A 21,506-nucleotide genomic window follows, 5' to 3' on the forward strand; every position below is an offset into this window, starting at 1 on the left:
TCTTGATGTTCATCATGATCTTCAAAGTGTTCTTGGTGTTCATCTTGACATTCATAGCATTCTTGCATGCATTCATTGTTTTGATCTAAAAATTTCATGCATTGAATATTTTTGTTGTTTTTCTCTTTCATAATTAAAAGTTCAAAAAATCAAAAAATATCTTTTCCTTATTTTCCTCCAAATTTTCGAAATTTTGGGTTGACTTGGTCAAAAATTTTTAAAATTAGTTGTTTCTTACAAGTCAAGTCAAAATTTCAATTTTTAAAAAAATCTTATCTTTTCAAAATCTTTTTCAAAAATCATATCTTTTTCATTCTTTTTATAAATTTCGAAAATTTCAAAAATCTTTTTCAAAATATTTTCAAAATCTTTTTCTTATCTTTATATCAAATTTTCGAAAATTAGCTAACAATTAATGTGATTGGTTCAAAAATTTGAAGTTTGTTACTTTCTTGTTAAGAAAGGTTCAATCTTTAAGTTCTAGAATCTTATCTTGTAGTTTCTTGTTAGTTAAGTCAAATTTAAAATTAAATCTTTTTCAAAATATCTTTTTCAAATATATCTTTTTATCTTTTATCTTATCCTTTTCAAAAATTTTATCTTTCTCAAAATTTGATTTCAAAATATCTTATCTAACTTCTTATCTTCTTATCTTTTTAAAATTTTGATTTCGAATCTTTTTCAATCAACTAACTAACTTGTTGTTTGTTTCTTACCTTTATCAAAACCACCTAACTACTTTTCCCTCTCTAATTTTCGAAAATTCTCCCTCTCTTTTTCAAAAATTCTTTTTGTTTTAAATTTTAATTTTAATTATATTTTGTCTTTGATTTTCGAAAATTACTAACCTCTTTTTCAAAAATTATTTTCGAAATCTTCCTTCTCTTTTCTTCTTCTATTTAATTATTTAATTACTAACACTTCTCTTCACCTCTCTTCATCCAAAAATCCGAATCCCCATCTCCATTCTTCTAACCCCTTTCTTCTTCTACTAACATAAGGGAATCTCTATACTGTGACATAGAGGATTCCTCTTTCTTTTCTTGTTTTCTTCTCTTTCATATGAGCAGGAACAGGGAAAAAGGCACTCTTGTTGAAATTGATCCAGAACCTGAAAGGACTCTGAAGAGAAAATTAAGAGAAGCTAAATTACAACAATCCAGAAACAACCTTTCAGAAATTTTCGAACAAGAGAAGGACATGGCAGCCGAAAATAATAACAATAATGCAAGGAGAATGCTTGGTGACTTCACAAAGCCAACGTCCAAGTTTGATGGAAGAAGCATCTCCATTCCTGCCATTGGAACCAACAACTTTGAGCTTAAGCCTCAACTAGTTGCATTAATGCAACAAAACTGCAAGTTTTATGGACTTCCATCTGAAGATCCTTATCAGTTTTTAACTGAGTTCTTGCAGATCTGTGAGACTGTAAAGACAAATGGAGTTAATCCTGAAGTCTACAGACTCATGCTTTTCCCTTTTGCTGTAAGAGACAGAGCTAGAATATGGTTGGATTCACAACCTAAGGATAGCCTGGACTCCTGGGATAAGCTGGTCACTGCCTTCTTGGATAAATTCTTTCCTCCTCAAAAGCTAAGCAAGCTGAGAGTGGATGTTCAAACCTTCAAACAAAAAGATGGTGAATCCCTCTATGAAGCTTGGGAAAGATATAAGCAGTTGACCAAAAGATGTCCATCTGACATGTTTTCAGAATGGACCCTATTAGATATATTCTATTATGGTCTCTCTGAATTTTCGAAAATGTCATTGGACCATTCTGCAGGTAGATCTATTCACCTGAAGAAAACGCCTGAAGAGGCTCAAGAACTCATTGACATGGTTGCAAACAACCAGTTTATGTACACCTCTGAGAGGAATTCCGTGAATAATGGGATACCTCGGAAGAAAGGAGTTCTTGAAATTGATGCTCTGAATGCCATATTGGCTCAGAACAAAGTGTTGACTCAACAGGTCAACATGATCTCTCAAAATCTGAATGGATTGCAAACATGCATCTAACAGTACTAGAGAGGCAGCTTCTGAAGAAGCTTATGATCCTGAGAACCCTGCCATGGCAGAGGTTAATTACATGGGTGAACCTTATGGAAACACCTATAACCCATCATGGAGAAATCATCCAAATTTCTCCTGGAAGGATCAACAAAAGCCTCAACAAGGCTTTAACAATGGTGGACGCAATAGGCTAAGCAATAGCAAGCCATATCCATCATCTTCTCAGCAACAGACAGAGAATTCTGAACAAAACACTTCTAATTTAGCCAATATTGTCTCTGATCTGTCAAAGGCCACTTTCAGTTTCATGAATGAAACAAGATCCTCCATCAGAAATTTGGAGGCACAAGTGGGCCAACTGAGTAAAAAAGTCATTGAAACTCCTCCCAGTATTCTCCCAAGCAATACAGAAGAAAATCCAAAAGGAGAGTGCAAGGCCATTGATTTAGTCAAAGTGGCCGAATGCACTAGGGAGGAGGAGGACGAAAATCCTAGTGAGGAAGACCTCCTGGGACGTCCTTCAAGCAAGAAAGAGTTTCCTATTAAGGATCCAGAGGAATCTAAAGCTCATCTAGAGACCATAGAGATTCCATTAAATCTCCTTCTGCCATTCATGAGCTCTGAAGACTATTCTTCCTCTGAAGATGATGAAGATGTGACTGGAGAGCAAGTTGCTCAATACTTAGGAGCTATCATGAAGCTGAATGCCAAGCTGTTTGGTAATGAGACTTGGGAAAGTGAACCTCCCTTGCTCATTAGTGAACTAGATACTTGGATTCAGAAAACTCTACCTCAAAAGAACAAGATCCTGGCAAGTTCTTAATACCTTGTACCATTGGCATCATGAGCTTTGAAAAAGCTCTATGTGATCTGGGGTCAGGGATAAATCTTATGCCACTCTCTGTAATGGAGAAGCTGGGGATCATTGAGGTACAACCTGCCTTGTTCTCATTACAATTGGCAGATAAGTCATTGAGACAAGCTTATGGGACAGTAGAGGACGTTTTAGTAAAGGTTGAAGGCCTTTACATCCCTGCTGATTTCATAATCCTAGACACTAGGAAGGAAGATGATGAATGCATCATCCTAGGAAGACCTTTCCTAGCCACAGCAGGAGCTGTGATAGATGTCAACAGAGGTGAGTTAGTCCTTCAATTGAATGGGGACTACCTTGTGTTTAAAGCACATGGCCATCCCTCTGTGACAAAAGAGAGTAAGCATGAAGAGCTTCTCTCAGTTCAGAGTCAAGGAGAGCCCACACAGTCAAACTCTAAGTTTGGTGTTGTGAGGCCACAACCAAACTCTAAGTTTGGTGTTACGGTCCCATAGCCAAACTCTAAGTTTGGTGTGGACAACTATACAACATTGACCTGATCACCTTGTGGCTCCATGAGAGCCACTGTCAAGCTATTGACATTAAAGAAGCGCTTATTGGGAGGCAACCCAATTTTAATTATCTAATTTTTATTTTAGTGTTATTTTGTGTTTTATTAGGTACATGATCATGAGGAGTCACGAAAAAATCAAAAAAATTAAAAACAGAGTCAAAAACAGAAGAAAAAAATTTTTCACCCTGAAGGACGCACAGGCTGGCGTTCAACGCCAGTAAGGTGCATCTGGCCGGCGTTCAACGCCAGAACAAAGCACCATTCTGGCGCTGAACGCCAGAAACAAGCAACATCCTGGCGCTGAACGCCAGGAATGTGCCTAGAGGAGACAAACTGGCGTTCAACGCCAGAAACATGCATTATATGGGCGTTGAACGCCCAGAATGTGCACCAATGGGCGTTTGAACGCCAGAATGATGCACGAAGGCATTTTACATGCCTATTTGGTGAAGGAATGGTATTTCTTTTCACCTCAGGATCTGTGGACCTCACAGGATCCCCACCTACCTCGCCCTCTCTTTTTCCATTCATGGTCATCCCTTCTATTTTTCATTCACCACCTACATCTATCCACTCTTCCCCATACACCCCACCTACCTTTACAATTCAACTTCTCTTTCCCACCCAATCCCACCCATATAGCCGAATCCATCTCCCCTCACTCACCTCCATTTTTTTCTTCTTCCTCTCTTCTTTCTTCTCTTGCTCGAGGGCGAGCAATATTTTAAGTTTGGTGTGGTAAAAGCATAGCTTTTTTTGCTTTTCTATTACCATTAATGGCACCTAAGGCCAGAGAAACCTCAAAGGGAAGACAAAAGCTTCCACCTCTGAGTCTTGGGAGATGGAAAGACTAATATAAGCCGTCATAGCTCAGTGGTAGAACATGTGGCTGCAAATCAAGAGATCCCTGAGATACCTCAGGGGATAAATTGTCCTCCACACAAACATTGGAAGCAACTAAGGGTAGAAACACCAACATTACTAGAAATCATTCAACAGAGGCAAGGAAGAGACATAGAGGAGCTCAAAAAGCACCATTGGACCTTCAAGAAGGCGCCACCCTCACTCAGGTGGATTCATTCCTTGTTCTTTATTTCTTTCTGTTTTCGGTTTTTAATTATTGTATTTATCTATGTTTTGTGTCTCTACTTCATGATCATTAGTATGTAACCATGCCTTAAAGCTATGAATAAAATCCATTAATCCTTCACCTCTCTTAAATGAAAAATGTTTTAATTCAAAAGAACAAGAAGTACATGAATTTCGAATTTATCATTAAAGTTAATTTAATTATATTGATGTGGTGACAATACTTTTTGTTTTCTGAATGAATGATTGAACAGTGCATATATTTTTGATATTGTTGTTTATGAGTGTTAAAATTGTTGGCTCTTGAAAGAATGATGAACAAAGAGAAATGTTATTGGTGATCTGAAAAATCATGAAATTGATTCTTGAAGCAAGAAAAAGCAGTGAAAAAAGGAAGCTTGCGAAAATAAAAAAAAAAAAGAGAAAGAAAGAAAGAGCAGTAGAAAAAGCCAATAGCCCTTAAAACCAAAAGGCAAGGGTAAAAAGGATCCAAGGCTTTGAGCATCAATGGATAGGAGGGCCCAAGGAAATTAAATCCAGGCCTAAGCGGCTAAATCAAGCTGTCCCTAACCATGTGCTTGTGTCATGAAGGTCCAAGTGAAAAGCTTGAGACTGAGTGGTTAAAGTCGTGATCCAAAGCAAAAGAGTGTGCTTAAGAGCTCTGGACACCACTAACTGGGGACTCTAGCAAAGCTGGGTCACAATCTGAAAAGGTTCACCCAGTTATGTGTCTGTGGCATTTATGTATCCGGTGGTAATACTGGAAAACAAAGTGCTTAGGGCCACAACCAAGACTCATAAGTAGCTGTGTTCAAGAATCAACATGCTTAACTAGGAAAGTCAATAACACTATCTGAAATTCTGAGTTCCCAGAGATGCCAATCACTCTGAACTACAAAGGAAAAAGTGAGATGCCAAAACTATTCAGAAGCAAAAAGCTACAAGTCCCGCTCATCTAATTAAATTAATATTCATTGATATTCTGGAATTTATAGTATATTCTCTTCTTTTATCCTATTTGATTTTCAGTCGCTTGGGGACAAGCAACAATTTAAGTTTGGTGTTGTGATGAGCGGATAATTTATACGCTTTTTGGCATTGTTTTTAGGTAGTTTTTAGTAAGTTCAAGCTACTTTTAGGGATGTTTTCATTAGTTTTTATGTTAAATTCACATTTCTGGACTTTACTATGAGTTTGTGTGTTTTTCTGTGATTTCAGGTAATTTCTGACTGAAATTGAGGGACTTGAGCAAAACTCTGAAGAAGGCTGACAAAAGGACTGCTGATGCTGTTGGAATCTGACCTCCCTTCACTCGAAATGGATTTTCTGGAGCTACAGAACTCCAATTGGCGCGCTCTCAACGGCGTTGGAAAATAGACATCCAGGGCTTTCCAGCAATATATAATAGTCCATACTTTATTCGGAGATTGACGACCTAACTTGGCGTTGAACGCCAAGTACATGCTGCTGTCTGGAGTTAAACGCCAGAAAAACGTCATGATCCGGAGTTGAACGCCCAAAACACGTCATAACTCGGAGTTCAACTCCAAGAGAAGCCTCAGCTCGTGGATTAATCAAGCTCAGCCCAAGCATACACCAAGTGGGCCCCGGAAGTGAATTTATACATCAATTACTTACTCATGTAAACCCTAGGAGCTAGTTTATTATAAATAGAACATTTATCTATTGTATTAGACATCTTTTGATCACTTTAGATCTTAGGATCAGATCTTTGAACGCATAGTTCTTAGACCATGGGGGCTGGCCATTCGGCCATGCCTGAACCTTTTACTTATGTATTTTCAACGGTGGAGTTTCTGCACACCATAGATTAAGGGTGTGGAGCTCTGCTGTACCTCAAGTATTAATGCAATTCTATTTTCTTTTATTCAAATCTCTCTTATTCTTATTCCAAGATATTCATTCGCACCCAAGAACATGATGAGTGTAATGATGAAAGTGACGATCATTATCATTCTCACTTATGAACGCACGTAATTGACAACCACTTCCGTTCTACAGGCAACCGAGCTTGAATGTGTATCTCTTAGATTCCCCAATAGAATCTTCGTGGTATAAGCTAGATAGATGGCGGCATTTATGAGGATCCGGAAAGTCTCACCTTGTCTGTGGTATTCCGAGTAGGATCCTGGGAATCCGGAAAGTCTCACCTTGTCTGTGGTATTCCGAGTAGGATTCCGGTAATGAATGACTGTGACGTGCTTCAAACTTGCAAGTGCTGGGCGTTAGTGACAGACGCAAAAGAATCAAGGGATTCTATTCCAGTAGGCGCAGGAACCAACCAGTGATTAGCCGTGCTGTGACAGAGTGCGTGAGCGTAGTTTTCACTGCGAGGATGGGATGTAGCCATCAACCATGGGTGATGCCTCCAGACGATTAGCCATGCGAGTGACAGCCGCATAGGATCATTTTCCCGAGAGGATTGAAAGTAGCCACCGCTGATGGTGAACCCCTATACACAGCTTGCCATGGAAAGGAGTAAGAAGGATTGAGTTGAAGCAGTAGGAAAGTAGGCGTGCTTGAGCCATACAGTATCTCCATTCGCTTATCTGAAATTCCCACCAATGAATCTGCATAAGTATCCTATCCCTTTTTATTATATTCTATTTTCTTATTTTTATTTTCGAAACCCATAAACCAATTTAATCTGCCTGACTGAGATTTACAAGGTGACCATAGCTTGCTTCATACTAACAATCTCTGTGGGATCGACCCTTACTCACGTAAGGTTTATTACTTGGACGACCCAGTACACTTGCTGGTTAGTTGAACGGAGTTGTGAGCCTCTCTAACAGTGCCTGAAACTCTCTTATCACAATTTCGTCCACCAGAAAGCAAGGTTAGTAGAGAATTGAGAGATCGAACCTTAAACACCTGAGCGATTAGAGTGCATAGACTTCTAATGAGGGTTCGATGCTCGACTCCTTGTTCCCTGCCTTCATGAGCTATTTTCTTCTTGCAAGTTATTTGTACTTTATCTTGTGATTCGAATTAGTGAAATCCAGTTCATATTTGTTCTTGAAAGATTTATTTATTTTTTTTCACCAAGTAGGTAGAATCATTTTAGCATGTAGTTGCATTCACATTCATAGGTTGCATTGCATGAGTCTTGCTTTTCCCTACTCATTTATTTTATCTCCTTAAGCTAAGCATGAGGACATGCTAATGTATAAGTGTGGGGAGTTGATAAACTACTATTTTATGATTCACATTGTGTTTAATTGAGTGGTTTTTATCAAGTCTTTACCCACTTATTCATATGATTTGCATGTATTTACAATTCCTTCCTAAAATTGTTCTATGATTGAAAACTCGCTTCCTAAAGATCTTTTAATTGTATATTCTGATTCTCCTTTATACCATTCGATGTCGTGATCTGTGTGTTAAGTGTTTCAGGCTTCATAGGGCAGAAATGACTTAGAGAATAAAGAGGAAGCTTGCAGAAAGGGAAGGAGCAGAAGAAATAAAGGAGACAACCAGCGGACAGCGACGCGCACGCATAACTGACGCGTGCGCGCGAATTGGACAAAATCACAGCAACGCGTACGCGTGCTTGACGCGTACGCATGGATTGGAGTTCGCGCAAATGATGCAAGCGCGTGCCTGACGCGCACGCGTGGCAAGGAAAATGCTGAATGACGCGTACGCGTGACCTGCGCGATCTGTAGAAATTTCAGAATACGCTGGAGATAGTTTTGGGCCGCGTTTTGACCCAAATTTTGGCCCAAAAACACAGATTAAAGTCAGGAAACATGCAGAGGCTCAAGATACCAGATCATAATTCACTTTTCATAATTTAGATGTAGTTTTTAGAAAGAGAGATTCTCTCCTCTCTCTTAGGATTTAGGATTTCTATTAGGATTAGGATTTAGGATTTCTTTATCACAGGTTCAATGTTCTTTTTTTATGTATTTTCTCTTTCATTTGTTTATGAACTTTTCCATGTTGGATCCGATTTCTTTTATTAATATTTGAGATATTTCAGACATATGGCTTTTATTTAGTTTCTTATATTCTTGGTTTTAGTTGATTAATTGGTGACTCTTGAGTTATCAAACTCATCGTGTTTGATGATTGTATCTTTGCTGATTGATTTAGATTCCTATAACTCTAGTCTTTCCTCAGGAGTTGACTAGGACTTTAGGTGTTAAATTAATTGGTCCACTTGACTTACCTTCATAGTTAGAGGTTGATTGAGTGGGAATAAAAATATAATTCTCATCACCATTGATAAGGATAACTAGGATAGGACTTCCAGTTTTCATACTTTGCCAAGAATTTTTCTTTGCTATTGATTTAATTCCCTGCAATCTATTTTTCTCATCCAACCTTTCAAAAACCCAAAAATACTATTTTTCATATCCAATAATAAATCATACTTCCCTGCAATTCCTTGAGAAAACGACCCGAGGTTCGAATACTTCGGTTTATAAATTTATTGGGTTTTGTTACTTGTGACAACCAAACTTTTGTACGAAAGGATTTTCTGTTGGTTTAGAATCTATACTTACAACGCGATTATATATTTGTGAATTTCTTTACCGATAGAGAATCCGAACGTCACACAGCCCTTCCAAAACAAATACAGCCCTTCCAAAATTCAATAACCGCTAGGCTCAGCTTCCTCCAAGTTCCAATATCCACAATTCCAAGCTCCAATTATTTATTCACAACCTAATATATATTCAAAACACATATATACCCAATTTAATACTCAAAGCTCAAATTCAGTAAAATTAAAGTAGAATTATGGTATCTTCACCTTACCCAAATTTCACATAAGAAAGAGTAAACATTTTCCTCAAGCTAATTGGATCCTAAAACATCAAAAATAAAAAATTCAACATCTCTTCCAATTATTTGAAAATTGGGGGAAAAGAATGGCTGAAAACGATTAATAGCTTACCAAAGAAATTATTCCGGTAGAAACATAGAGCTCGACGCGGTGGTCGCATGGCCGCAAACGGTGCAGCATTCTGAGCTCGGATAAAAAAATTACAGTAATTCGAATTTACCGTAAAGAGTTTCGTCCCTTCTCTTCTCCCTTCTCCTTCAGCGCTACTTCTGCTGTTCTTAACAAAGGAGATGAGCTTTAAGCTCATTTAATGCTGAATCGGTTGGACCCATTCAACCGGTTCAACCTGTTTGGTCCAATTTTGGAACGTTTTCTTTGAAGTTGGTGTCAAAATTCTTGTTTCGATGAGGTCTATCCTAATTTGATATAATATTCATCTTTCTAATCTTTTTTATTAAAAACTAATTTATTGACTAATTATCTACTAATTTAACGGGGTTTACAATTTTTATATTTCTTGATTAATTAATAATGTTGAGTTAAAACTCAAATTTGGTTTAAACTTTTAGTTTACTCATTTTAATTCTAAAGTTGACATTTGTGACTCAAGTTACTCTTTCAAATATTTTCCATTCATGACATGTTGAATGACATATTAATGTGGATCGTCAGTGTTAAAATGGTATAGTTTGACCACATTTAATAGGATGATGAAATTTTAGATAGTGACATATGGTATATTGACATAGATGTTGGTGTCATACGACACTTTATCATTTGTTTATGTATCACTCAATGACATCATTAAAAATGGTTTAATTTAATCACTGAATTTTGTTAAATAAATCAAAATTTTTAATATTTTTAAATATATTAAATTTTTTCTATTGTTCACATATTTGTGTAGAGACTACTTTAGTTTATGATTTTTAATTTTAAAGACTAAATTGAGTAGCTTAGAAAAATTCAAGAATTAAATCGAGTTACTTGCAATAATGGCACGTTAGTGACATGTAGACAATCCATAAAGCAACACATGGATAATCGTTTTTGTTACGTAATACTACCGTTCACATTAACATGCTATGTGCCACTAACTGACATGTAATTATTTAATTACACATGGTCAAAGCATGTTCTAATATGTGATATTGATAATCCATGTCAGTATGTCATGTTATGTGTCACGTCAACATGTTGTAAAAAAATATTTGAGGAATTAATGTGAGTCATATATGAATGACAATTTTAGGAACTAAATTGAGTAAATTAAAATTTTAAAAATCAGTTTGAGGTGTATGTGTAGTTTTGTAGACCAATTTGAGTATAAATTCAATAATTTTAGTAATTATTTTATTTCTAATTAAATGACAAATTAAGAATAATCAATGAGAATAATAAATTTATATTAATATTTTTTAGTATTAAAAATTTTTTTTGATCTATTTATAGTACGACATTCATAAAACAATGATTACAAAAAATAATTTTAACTTTTTTATTAAAATAAAAAACTAAGGATTATGAAAGTTAAATACACAACTTCAAATTTAAATGAGTTGTTTAAAACTAAACCATTAAACATTATACAATGGCTATATCGTGTAACAATCACTATATACAATATTAGGGATTGATTGGTTTGTGAGTTTTCATTTCTATTTTTATTTTTATTTTTGATGAAAATAAAAATAAAACATGAAAATATGATTGATTAAATATTTTAAAAATATTTTTAATGTAAACATTTTCAAAAAAAATGGAACAAAGTTAAAAATGTTATTTTCATATTTTTAGTATCTTCAGTTTGAATGTTTGAAACCGTTTTTAACTCAAAACACAGTATTTTTAGTTTTGGGATAAACGTTTTAACTTCTCTGTTACGTAGGTAACTTAGAATAGGATGATTGGGCTTGAACAAGAGGCACAAACGTTAAGGGAGGATGGTCTCCGACTTGGTTTGCGTCTGAGAGCTGCCATTCGAGTTGTGTATGTGAAAGAATGGGAGGTAGTACCTGTAAAGACACTCTGATGTCTAAGTTAGCAAGGGAGTAAGCAGGTTTTGAGAGTATTGGAACTTTGTGTTACCTGAGTGTGTCAGTGTATTTATAGTGGTGATCCAATAACCACCGTTGGAGTAGTTCCACTTCTGAAGATGGATAACCGTCCCCTTATCTTAGGGTTGTTGAGATATTACTTCTGGAAGTGGATGAGAGATTTTAGGGGACAGTTACTTATTTGAATAAGTGTTATCTGCCAGCTCATGTCGAACCCAACCTCTTTGGGGAGGAGTCTATGCCGAGCCCGACCTCTTTCGATGAGGTCGGATAAGTGGTGAAGGCCCATCTTTGGGTTGGGCCTTTTCGACTTACTTGGATCTTGGACCCTAGCATTGGACTAGAATATGAACACTCTCCTACTACTTTCAATATGTTTTTTTTTTGTCTCACACTACATTTTCTCTGTGTATCCATTATCTACTTTCAATTTATACATACAAATCTTGAAAAGATAATTTTTTTTATTTTCTTTTTAAATTTCATTTGACCATTTTTTATTTTTTTTCAATTTCATTTGACCCTTTTGGACTATATAGTCAAATAAAACTGAAGTTCTGATTAGAATTAAATATGTATTTTTTGAGTTTTTTTATTTTATTTAAAATTGAGTATGTACTTTAAAGACACATTTTATTTAAAGAAAAGATTTTGTTAGGAAAATAACTTTTTAAATCGACAATCAATTATAAAAGTATCGATAATAAAAATTAAAAAATACATAAAATAATATTTTTTTATAATTTTTTATTAATAAATTATTTGTTAAAAAATATGTTTATATCAATAAATTTAATATTAATTAATCGATTCATTTGGTGTAAAACAAATTTCAGTTGCGATTTTTTGTTTCAATTGATGTTTTTTATTGTTATACAGTGCTATAGAACATATAAAACTATATATATATATATATATATATATATATATATATATATATATATATATAATACCAAATTTTTTTAAAATAACATAATAAGATAGTAATTTATTTTATATTCATGCTGTATAAAAATTAATTATTAATTTAATAAAAAATTAAATAACTAAAATCATACATTTAATAAAAATATAATTTGTAATTTTAAAATATAAAAAATACATTTTAAAAATGAACTAACCAAACATATTTCTATTATTTTTTATACTTAGAAATGAATCTTCTTTTCACAAATCAACCGCATTTTTCAAAATGTGAAAAATTGAAAATAAAAATTATTTTTAAAAAATGAAAACAGAAAATATTTTAACAAACTAATCAGCCCCTTAGTGATTTATTAGAGAAAATATAAGTTGTTGATAAAATTAGGAATTAGTTCAATAATTATAGATACATTTCGGCATATGATGCAACATGATGATTATTTGGCTATGATATCCAGAAAAAAAAAAGTTATTTGTGATTAGACTTTCATTCCATGATTTATGTTACAGGAAATCTTCTTATATGCATAATATTGTTAAAAAGATAAAATATCACAAATCTATTTTTTTGGATTAAATGACAACTAAAAGATCATATCCTCATACTTAAAATTTGACTTATGTTGTTTTTAGCAAAGTTCGTTTGAAGAAAATATTTAACAATTAAAAAGTTGACTTATTTATTTGTAAGTTATAATAAATTTATATTTAATTTTGTTTTCATATATGTGTAATAATTTAAATTTGAAGTCTTAACATGTACTTCGCATCCATTTTATTTAGTTTGTTGACACAATAAAAAAATATTTAGACGACTTTCAACTATTATAATTTAGTGCTATATGGACTACAAAATTGTATTATTGTCGTTCACTTTTTTTTAAAAAATCTATGCATATATGGTTGCCTTATAAATATCTTACAAGTAAAATTTTAAAAATATTTTTCAAAAAATTTAAAAAATATTAGACATGGCTGCTCTTGAATACTTAAGGAGGATGCAAATGCTCGCTACTTATAAGGGCATATATTTCACTCTTAAATTGTTATAAGATGAAAGTCCAAAGACCTCAATATTATATGTCAGAAGGTTGTTTATTATTTTACTAATTTTTAACAATATCTCAATACCAAAACATATCTACGATAGCTAATGCCATGAGTTTTCAAATAATATTTTGTATCGATGAGGAAAAATTCAAAACATGAAAGGTGAGTTTTATTAACTGCATTGATAGAATTTTCTTAATGGTTGTACTGATAGCGGCTTGAAACAAATTATTTTTTATTATTTCACGAGATTCAAAACAAAATATTGTGCATTCAATTGTGTATTCTTATTATTTTTAACAATTTTGTTAAGTGTATAAACTAATAAAAAAAGTATAAAACTCTCTCTATGTACAAATACAACTACTTTAACTAAATAAGAAATAAAATAAGTTGGTAAATTTCAACATGTAACAACATTAGTCATATTATTTTATTTTTAAAAATAAATATGATAATAACAAATATTCCTATACTAATTAGATTTCAACAATAACATTTTTATATATAATATATTAATTTCTGTTGTCATGATTAGAGATGACAAAAACACCCATAAAAATGAGTACCTACAGAAATTACCTATAATGGTGATTAAATGGGACCTATAAAATGCCACGAGAATGAAGACTTTCCCTCGTGAATATATAAAAATGGAGACAGGGATGAGTATACTCACCCCACAAAGTCTGTGAAGGAAAATTTTTTTAAATACCCTCACTTATAAATAAAAGTTATAAGTTGCCATGTTGGATATTTAACGTTTGTATTAGATTATATTAAACTATGTTTGGAGTTAAATTATGTTACCTTATGTATTATATGTTTTGTGTTAATTTTTTTTAAAAAGATTTAAAGGCAATACCCATGGATATCCATTCGTGAGTATCCACTATTTTCGCGGGAACAATTAAATAGAGACTTATAACGGGGATAAGACAAAAAAGAGCATTTTCATAAATGAAAATGGGGAGCGGGAGAGGGGTACCCCGTATGGATACCCATTGCTATCCCTAGGCATGATAATAAAAAAAGTTAAGCAGATTATATTTTATGTTAGATCTTATTTATTTAAATTAATTTTAACATAAAAGTAAGAGGACTTGAAAGTTTTACTCATGAATCATGACAAAAATATCTGTAAATTTAACTACCAATATTGTTTAAAGAAAAATCTTTAAAACGATAGAATCTTAATGTAAATACTTTAATTTAATCACAAATTATGTATTATTATCAATGAGTAATTTTTTTTTGGTGACATAAAACCTAAAAGACAAAGAAAGAAGAAAAGAGAAAGGGTTAATAGTCAAATTCATCTTTGAAAGATTACGCGTTCTTTTAATTAGTCTTCAAATGATTTGTTTAGTCATATTAGTCCTTGAAAGATATAATGTAAGTCAAATTGGTCCTTTCGTTCGTTAGATGATGACGTGTTATGTTAAGTACCACGTGGTAGGTTAATGTCACGTGTCACAAGATGATTGGTTGACGTGTCAGGTCAGTGACACCTAACACGCCACGTGTCACTTGACATGTAAAATAGTTATTTATAATCAAAATAGTCTTTAAAAGTCCAAATGTGAGTCATTTTTATCCCTAAAATTTTAAAAATTAATCAAATTAGTCCTTATATATTTTTTATTTTTTTATAATATTAAATTTGAAATATTTTTTATAATACTAATTTTAATATTATTTTTTAGGCCTTAATAAATAAAATTCTCTTTACATAAAATAATAAAAATAATTATATTATTAAAAAGTTATTTTGTCATTTGTACTTTAAAATTTTACATTTTTAAATTATAATTCTTTTATAGTGAAATTTTTTTATTTAAACGAGTTTATCAAATTATTGTTGATTATATATTTAAAAAATTAATATTTTAAATATCACTTAATAATATAGTAGTTATTTTAAAATTTAAAACTTTTAATTTTCTTAAAATTATAATTTTTATTATTGTTTAATTTGTATAATAGAACTCAATAATTAAAAAATCGATTTGTGGAATCACTTGTTGAATTTTAATATTTTAATATAATTTTTTTAAATTAACTACTATATTTATTTAGTGATGAGATCTAAAAGATTAAAATATTTAATGTAAAATCCGGTTAATTAGTATATAATTAACCCATAAATTATAATTTATTCTAAAAAATAGAAATATGATTTAAGGTTTAAAATAATAGAGAGAATTAAAACGAGAATTTTGACATTAATTTTAAAGAATTTGACTCAAAATTGGACCGAACGGACAAACCGGTTGAACCAAGCTCATATTGGACCCAAGGCCCAACCTAACATCTATATAAGTGAAGAGCTTTAGCTCTTCTTCTCCAAACAAAAGGGGAATCATGTTGAAGCAATGGGGAATGGGGGTAGAACACAAACCCTCACTCATAATTCAAACCACCATAACTTGAGCTACGGAGCTCCAATCGACGAGCTGTTTGTTGCTACGCGTCGCTCTTCTCGCCCTCTTCAATTCTATCTAGATACTGTGGTGATTTTCTCAATGATCTTTGCCCAGTTTTCATTTTCTCTTTAAATTCAAATTTGGTTGTGAATTTTGATGAAATCTTGTGATTTTGATTGTTTAGGAGTGCTCTAGTATGAGCCATTGGTGAGTTCCATCAACCAATTTTGTGGGTTAAGGTAAGGAACCCTCTAATTCTTGTTATTTATCAATTTCATGAACTCTAGGTTGATTATAAGTGTAACACCCTAATTACCCTAAGCCTTACCTCTAGCCATAAAGCAAAGGTTAATCAAAGGTTACGACAATTCTAAGGCTTATACATATTTATATATATAGAAGAAAATATTATATTCTAAAAGCCCGATGAAGGATTAAGCTCAAAGACAGTATCACAAAAGCTCGAAACTTTCACACGAAGCTAACACATATGATACAAGGTATAGATGCAAGAGAATAGAACATATATAGATATAATATTATAATAATAGGAAACTAGCCGCAGCTTGCGGAGTTTAAGCCGACTAGTTACAAATAGTAAGATACAGAGTTTTGGGATTAAAACAGCTTATACAACTTATCTCTCAAGTAAGCCTCTAAGGCCATAAAGTTACATATACAAAAAGATGTGAGAGTAACTATAACAAAGTAAAACAGAAATAAATCAGGAGAAACCATACTCCGCTCTGTCACCATGTCCACAATTTCATCGAGGTGAACTAGGACCTGTATCTGAAAAACAATAACAAAGAATGGAATGAGAACCGGAGGTTCTCAGTATGGTAATAGTGCCCAATAATGTAAGATGTAAGGCTCTGGGACGCCGAAGGCGATCCTAGAACTTCACATTGCATACGAATATTCAAGTTTAAACGTAATAAACAAATAAAGAACTTAAACCATAAACCGAGTTAGCTAAACTTAGGGAAATTCTAACTAATACTAATCACACTGTTATATCCCACAGCCTTCACCAACCTAACCTCCGTGTGATCCCATCGTCTCCACATACCTAACCTCCTCAGCACCAGACAATCACAATTAATGTAAATAAGTAAAGCATAGATAATTTATATATATAACAAGTAATTCAAGAAGCATGTAGGCATGTTATACAAGTAGGCAAACCCAAGTAATCAAAGCAAACAAGTAAATAAAAGATGCATATGATGAATGTCTATCCTATTGGCTGTGATATCACATGTCGGTTATTGTGCCAAATCCGACAGAAACTCTGGACGGCAACTTCCGGATTAGTCTCTCTGTTACGCAAACTCAGGAGGAATAATTCCGAGGGATAAGTGCCCTACCACCTTCTCTTTTCAGAGGGAAAGGTTCCGAGGGAGTGTGCCATACCACATTCCTCTGGATGCCGTATGATTCCATGGGTTAGTGCCCTACCACCTTGCAACCAAAGAGAAGCCCATGCTCAGGAAAATTCCGAGGGAGAGTGCCCTACCACATTCCTCTTGAGCAACACATATGAGTGAGAATCCTAGCTTCAAGCCTCACATCTGAACGTAGGCAAGAGACTGCCACAGCCCCTACGATGGAACACAATGCATATCATAATCACATATTCAATCTCAAAGGCCACTGCTCATAGCATCCTTCCACTCATACTCATTCCATCAACCATAATCATTTATTTCCAAGTTCTCAACTCATCACAACCATCATCAATTCATAACTTTCCGTTCCGAACTTATTAGTTCGTCAGTTTCTCAATTCATTGTCGATAATCACCAATTTCACTATTCTTCCTTCTTACTCAACTAAACTCATCCTCAATACACCAGAACCTTAAACCTCCGTTTGCTAACTTTTCAAAGAAAAACCAAAATAATTTCTCCTAAGACCTTTTCCATGCGCAAAAATAAGTACAAGAGGCTTACAAGCTTGTTGGGAAGGTGAAATAGTTGAAAACAAAGTTTAAGTTTGAGAAACAGGGCGTGTGCGTACGCACAGGGGTGTGCGTGCGCACGCCCAGATGAAGTTTTAAAAAGTGTGCGTACGCATAGAGGTGTGTGTACGCACAGGTACAAAAGTTCACAAGTCTGTTCGCTCGCACAAGCTATGCTAGTGCCCTCAATAGACTGACATTTTCAACGTGTGCGTGCGCACAGGTTGTAAATCCTCATTAGGTATGTGTACGCACAAGTTGTGCTAGCGCTCAAAATAGGAAGCCTTTCCCTGCGTGTGCGTACACACAAGTCTGTGTTATGCACAGGTTTAAAATTTCGCAGGGGTGTGCGTGCGCACAAGGCCGTGCGTGCGCACATACCAGAAATCACAAAATTCTGCAACTTTGCAGAATTTCAAATTTTGACACCAAATTTTGAATGATCATAACTTCCTCTACAAAAATCCAAATTTTACAAACTTTATATCAATTTAAAGCTATTGAAATCATCTTTAATTAAAACAAAGTTCAATCAATTTGAAGATCGAGGCCCAAGTTATGATCTGCCAAAGTTTACCAAAAATCCGTTTTTACCAAAAATCTCAAAACCTCAATTTTTACCAAACCTCCCAATTTAAACCAATTCAAACACATTTCAACCATACCAAGACAACCCAAAATTCGTACCAGCACTTATTCAACCTTTTTCTCAATCACACAACCCTCTAAACCATTCAACAACTCTAAATTCAACCAAAGTCACATTTCTCAATTTCCATGGACCTCATTAACATCAATATAACCAATTACCATTCCCATCAATCATCAACATTACATATTTCCAACTTTTCTCCAATTAAATACATTATCATCAATTCATCATCATCAATACTCATAATCATTATCAATCATAACTACATCAACATTCATCATATTATCATCAACATAACTAATCACCATAAATACTCATCAACACCAATACAATTCCTCATCAATTCCAATAATTATCACCGAACAATACCCAACATTACTCAAATCCATCAAAATGTTTATTCTTCTTATTATCCTCAATAACTCACATTTTTCACCCATTGCATCAAAATCAATATTCATACTCCTCATCAATTCACCTCAACATTAGCAATCATTATAAACATTCATATTTCCATAATCAACATACACACTCATCAACATCAACCAACAACATAATATATTATTAACACCAATAACCCTCATCCACAACAATAAACCACAACACTCATCATCCAACTCCATACAACTTATCATCAAACATCAAATTTGCATACAATTAAACATACACCCAAGCATTCAATCCTATCTTAAGGTCAACTAGCCTAAGTGTTCAGAAATATTACATATTACATAAAGAAAATGGAAACCATATCTTAGCCGATTCTCAATATGCTCAAACCACCACTTTGAGTCCAAACAAGCTTCCAAGACTCAACACCATGGCTAACCACAACAAAAAACCACAAGAGTTTGAAGAGACTTTCCTTATCCAACACGATTAAGGGTAAAATTCAACAATTACTCGCTACTAGAGATCACCTAAATAAGTAAAACCACAAAATCTACTCAAAAATCACCCAAAATTGCAGAAACTCTAGAGCTGGAAACTGGAGCACAAGTTGAATATCTTACCAACATAACCTAGATTGAAACAAAGAGCTTATCAGGAGCTTCGCGTGGCCACAAACGGCTCATCAATCGGAGTTTTGTAGCTCAAGTTTTGGCTCCCAGAAGATGGAGGTGAATAATGCTCCCATGGTTTCTCTTCTCTCTTCTCTCATAATCGAACTCCCTCTCTCTCTTTAATGAGAATGAGCTGAAAAAGCTCACTTAATGAGCTTATATATATTGGGCCTTGGGCCCGGTTTGAGTCCGGTCCAACCCGTTAGCGTTTTTAGTCCGTTTGGCCCACTTTGGGCCAAAACCTTTAAGATTAGTGCTCGGTTTTTTATTCTAAATTATTTTTATCCTTTCAAAACAATAAATCAATTTCTAAAATACGCAGTACTGGACAGACTAGAGCTGGTGCTGCCGGCTTAAGCGCCAATACACATTTTTACAAAAACTTTTCGAAGAAGGTACATTTTTCAACTCAGAAAAATTCACTGAAATCAAATTTCACATTTATATTTTCAAATTAAAACTTCTAAATTTTGAATCTATTCCGGGCACTAGAATTATTTTATTAAAATGGTTTTTCGTGAAAAACCCTGGTTCTTACAATAAGTGTTAAAATTGATTATGTTAGAGTATTGGGTGATTTTGGTGCACAATTGAAAGATTGATACTGCTTGTGGGGCTTTGGTGAGGCTTGGAGCTAAGGGTTAGTGGAGATTTTCAAGAAGAAGCTCAATTATTTTGGCTCTAAAAGGTACGGTCTAAGTTTTAATAAAGTACTGATAAACCCCAATTTTGTGATTTATCTTGTGCTTAATTTGGGAGATTTTATTGACTTTTCTCACATTTATTCAATAAAATAGCATGGTTTTGTAATTCTCCCTAGATTTGTGCTTAAGTGTGAAAACATGCTTTTTAGACTTTAAAATAGCTAAATTTAATTCACTTTAATTCCATTCGATGCCTTGATATGTTTGTTAAGTTATTTCAGGTTTAGAAGGGAAAGATTGGATTGAAGGAATGAAGGAAAAGCATGCAAAGTGGGAGAACTCATGAAGAAATGAAGGAACCGCAAAGTTGTCAATCCTAACCTCTTTGCACTCAATCGATCATAACTTGAGCTACAAATGTCCAAATGAGGCAGTTTCAGTTGTGTTGGAAAGCTAACATCCGGGGCTTCAAAATAATATAAAATTTGTCATAGTTGTCTGACGTTTAGAAATGCGTACGCGCCATGCACGCGCACGCGTTGCAGGATCAACGTGGGTCCATTTTGGCAACTCGTTGGGGGCGATTTCTGAAGTATTTTGGGCCCAATCTAACTCATTTCCGATGCTGTTGAACCCAAGGATTGAAGGGGGAAGGAACCAAGTAGCGATTGTTTAGTTTTCATCATATTTTAGGGTAGAATTCTAGAGAGAGAAGCTCTTCCTTTTCCTTGAATTTAGGGTAGTTTAGGTTTAATTCTCTCAAATTCATCTCTCAATTCTTGTTTTAATTTAGTTTTCTCTTTGAATTTCTTGTTGTTACACCTTTGTTCTTCTACTTCTTATTGTTAATTTCCCTATTTTGCCATTTTTATGGTTATGAACTCTGGTGCGCGAAATTGTGAACAATACTTTTTCACAACTCTCATAATCCCCGGTAATGGCTCCAAGAACGTGGTAGCTCAATACCATGGCATTACACAACTTCGCACAACTAACCAGCAAGTGCACTGGGTCGTCCAAGTAATAAACCTTACGCGAGTAAGGGTCGATCCCACGGAGATTGTTAATATTGAAGCAAGCTATGGTCATCTTGTAAATCTTAGTCAGGCAAACTCAAATGGTAATGGTGATGAACGAAAATAACATAAAAGATAAAGATAGTGATACTTATGTAATTCATTGGTAGGAACTTCAGATAAGCGCATGAAGATGCCTTCCCTTCTGTCTCTCTGCTTTCCTACTGTCTTCATCCAATCCTTCTTACTCCTTTCCATGGCAAGCTTAAGCAAGGGTTTCACCGTTGTCAGTGGCTACCTCCCATCCTCTCAGTGAAAGCGATTGCATATGCTCTGTCACAGCATAGCGGAATTCATCTGTCGGTTCTCAATCAGGCCGGAATAGAATCCAGTGATTCTTTTGC

General features: G+C 34.1%; 1 non-coding gene across 1 annotated transcript; it reads right to left on the reverse strand.

Moving 5' to 3' along the window:
* Positions 1-1,599: 1,599 nt before the first annotated feature.
* LOC112763472 (small nucleolar RNA R71) lies at positions 1,600-1,703 on the reverse strand. The gene has a single exon (XR_003182883.1). It is a non-coding gene; the product is annotated as a small nucleolar RNA R71 (small nucleolar RNA).
* Positions 1,704-21,506: the final 19,803 nt, after the last annotated feature.

The sequence above is a fragment of the Arachis hypogaea genome, chromosome 2 (assembly GCF_003086295.3).
Source record: "Arachis hypogaea cultivar Tifrunner chromosome 2, arahy.Tifrunner.gnm2.J5K5, whole genome shotgun sequence".
NCBI lineage: Eukaryota > Viridiplantae > Streptophyta > Magnoliopsida > Fabales > Fabaceae > Arachis > Arachis hypogaea.